Here is a 3,991-nt window from a genome sequence, read left to right on the forward strand (position 1 = left end):
TGTTGGCCTCTCCTCTTTCTCGTGCTCTAGCACAGTTGTATAGCCTATACAGACACGGGGACCCAAGCAGATGGACAGGGGACCTTATCAGGCCAAGGTGGATGGCAGTGGTGGCATTCAGTGTCTGGAACATAATGGCTACTAGAACATGGGGTTCTGACCTGTACCCCAACCCATAATATCCTGGTTATGGCCCCTCTCCCTTGTTGGTTCCAGCAGGTTATGTTGTACCAGGAAATCTAGCACCACCAGGCATGAGGCCCCCCCTGATCAGAGCTAGGACTGGGAACCCCCATCCCCTGTCCTTGCTGCCCCCTGGCTTTACTTAGCCTGCAGTCCCAAGGCTAAACTGCATTTTGCCGTCCCTAGATCTGGAGACAATGCCCTCAGGCATCTCCAAGTAGAAGACAAGAGGTACTCAGGTACCAGTTGGCCCAGAGCCCTCAACAGGCTGATGACAGAGGGGTGGAGGTGGAGCTTGGCCTGCAAATCCAAGGCCAGGTCCCAGGGATGCCCTTTGAGAACCATTCAGGCCTACCTTCTCTGTTGTTACCACAGTGCCTCACCCCTCTAGTCACTGCAACCCATGATTCCCAAGTATGTGCTTGTGCTCTTGGCAGAGGTTCTGGGTACAGTGGACCATGACGCTGGGGCTGCCCTCTTCCAAGCCTCAGAGGGCCACAGCGTGAAAGGGGGATGGTGCTAGAAGACCAGTTGGTGCAAAGCCCCTCCCCCATTTATTAATATACATTGTGACACCACCCTGCAACAGTCATAGGAGGTGGGGTTAGAAGGGGACCCCTAGAGGTAGGATGGTGCTGATCTGGGGTGGTGGGTGTTGCCCAATGAAGGAAGGGGATGGGAGAAAAAAAGGGTGAAGGAAACAGGATTAAAAAGAGGCCTCCTGGGCCTGGGCACAGTGAGTTGCACCTGTAAGTAATCCCAGCAATTTAGGAGGCTGAGGCAGGCGGATCACTTGAGCTCAGGAGTTCAAGACCAGCCTGGATAACATAGCCAGGCCCTGTCTCTACAAAAATAAATAAATAAATAAAATTAGGCTGGGCGCAGTGATTCGCGCCTGTAATCCCAGCATTCTGGGAGGCCGAGGCAGATGGATCACTTGAGCTCAGGAGTTTGAGACCAGCCTGGGCAACAAGGTGAAACCCCGTCTCTACAAAAAAAAAAGTACAAAAATTAGCCAGCTGTAGTGGCACACACCTGTAATCCCAGCTACTCAGGAAGCTGTAGTGGGAGGATTGCTTGAGCCCGGGAGGTGGAGATTGCAGCGAGCCGAGATCACGCCCCTGCACCCAAGTCTGGGGGACAAGAGTGAAACCCTTTCTTGAAAAAAAGAGGCTGCCCTAGTCTCAGGATGGGTGTGTCTTTTAGCAGAGACGCCTCCACATTCCCTTCCGTCTTCCCACCCCAGAGCACTGCTCCCAAAATCCCACAAGGAACCCTCAAAGCTCAACTGGCAGGAGTGCAAAATGATACAGCCACTCTGGAAAACTGGCTGCTTCCTATAAAGTTAAAATATGCTTAACCTATGGCCCGGCAATTCTACTCTTAGATATTTAGCTCCAAATACATGAAAACATGTCAACAAAAGACTTGCATACATATATTTGTAGCAGCTGTATTCCTAATAGCCAAAAACTGGGAACAACCCAAATGTCCAACTAGAGGAGAATGGATACAGTGTGGTATATTCAAAGGATGGACTACAGCTCAGCAATCAAAAGGAACACAATGCTGATACAGATATCAAAGGATGAGTCTCACATGGTGAGATTGTTCACATGGTGAAAGAAGCCAGACACAAAAAGCACATAATGTTTCATTCCATTTATATGAAGTTCTAAGGCAGGCAGAACAATTTTATGGTGATAGTAGAAGAGGGTTGAGGTGAGGAGGGTGTCACTGGAAAGGGTTGCAAAGTAGCTTTCTGGAATCATGAAAAGTTTCTATGTCTTGATTGGGGTGCTGGTCACATGGGTGTATACCTATTTAAAAGTCCAACAAGCTGTATAACTAAAATCTGAGTGTTTTATTGTATGTAAATTATACAAGAAGTTGGAAAATGACCGCCACAGCAAACCTCAATAAATAAGAAGGAAATAATGAACAGAAATTGATGATATAGAGAACAAAAATGACAGATTAATAGAAACCAAAAGCAGAATCTGAAAACAAAAATTAAGAGGAAACACTTTTGGCAAGACTGGTCAATTGAAGAAGATAGAAGATGCAAATGCAACAGAGCTTTTAAAAATAAAGAATGTATCTGAAAATCTAGATGAAATGAATATATTCCTAGAGAAATATCAAATGCCAAAACTGTTCCATGGAGAAACTGATTACTTAAATGGAGCAATTAGTAATATAGAAATTGAAATGGTAGTCAAGATCTTCCCTTTCCCCACAAAAAAAAAAAAAAAAAAAAAGGGCCCAGATGATGTGTGTATGTGTGTGTTCCTTTCTTTCTTTCTTTTTTTTTTTTTAGATGGAGTCTTACTCTGTCACCTAGGCTGGAGTGCAGTGGTGCGATCTCAGCTTACCGCAACCTCCACCTTCTGGGTTCAAGCAATTCTCTTGCCTCAGCCTCCTGAGTAGCTGGGATTACAGGTGTGCACCACCACACCCAGGGAATATTTTGTATTCTTAGTAGAGATGGGGTTTCGCTATGTTGGCCAGCTGGTCTTGAACTCCTGACCTCAGGTGATCCACCCTCCTTGGCCTCCCAAAGTGCTGGGATTACAGGCATGAGCCACCTCGCCTGGCCCAGATGGTTTTTATAAGAGCATTCTACCAAACTTTCAAGGATTCCTTTCTTATTAAAGTTAATTCCTTTCTTATTAAAGTTGTTCTAGATATTAGAAAAAAGAAAAGATGTCTATTTTAACAGGCTAGTGTTAGCTGAAGCTGCGAAGGAAGAGGCACTCTCATACATCGCTGGAGGCAATGCAAAATAGTACAACCCTCTCTTCCACCCTCCCTCTCCCTCTCCTTTGTCTATTTTCCTGCCTCCACAGGGCTCACTGTGGGACCACAGATGCACCCCACTATGCCCAGCTAATTCTTTGATTTTTTTAGGAGACCAGGTGGTGGTGGTGGGGTGTGTGTGTGTGTATGTTGGGGGGGGGGGTCTCACTTTGTTGCCCAGGCTGGTCTTGAACTCCTGGGCTCAAGCAATCATCATGCCTCAGCCTGCCAAAGTGATGGGATTATAGGCGTGAGCCGCCGCGCCCGGCCAAGACTCCATTTATTAAAAGGCTAAAGAATTTTGCCAGGTGCGGCGGCTCGCGCCTATAGTCCCAGCACTTTGGGAGGCCGAGCGGGCGGTATCGCCTGAGCTCAGGAGCTCGAGTCCAGTCTGGCTAACGTGGCGAAATCCCGTCTCCACTATGGTAACATATGTAAACATAGAAAAGATAACAGTAAAATTTTTTCTGTGTTATAGGACCGTTGACCAAAATGTTATGCAGCACATGATTGTATATCCATAATTTATATTACTGTGTATAGTCACAGATATCTATTATAATACGGGTTTGTATGTGAAACTATAATTTTACTTATTGTTATGTTTATGGTCTGTGTATCTTGCTAGAATGTCAGCTCCATGAGCCCAAGGAAGAATTTCCAGCACCTGGCCCATGTCAAATGAACTTTTTTGGCCACCTGAGTCTCGGTCTCCCCATCTGTAGGATGGGTGTGCCTTTCCATGTGGAGGCACCCACACGTTCCGTTTCCTCTTCCCACCCTACAGAGCACGGCTCCGGCAATTCCACAGCTCAGGCTTACATTTTCCCATATTCTGGACGCTGGTGCCCACCACGTGCACCAGGCACTGGCCAGACAGAACTACCACCCCCAGCATGCCGCGCGCATTTGGGCCGTACCACAACCTGTAGGGTCATCTGGGTCTGAAACGGGCACCAGCGACGCGGGAGCAGGGACTGACGCCCCTCTAGCAAAGCATCTGTGGTAC

Source organism: Pan paniscus, chromosome X, assembly GCF_029289425.2.
Source record: "Pan paniscus chromosome X, NHGRI_mPanPan1-v2.0_pri, whole genome shotgun sequence".
In the NCBI taxonomy this organism is placed as follows: Eukaryota; Metazoa; Chordata; class Mammalia; order Primates; family Hominidae; genus Pan; species Pan paniscus.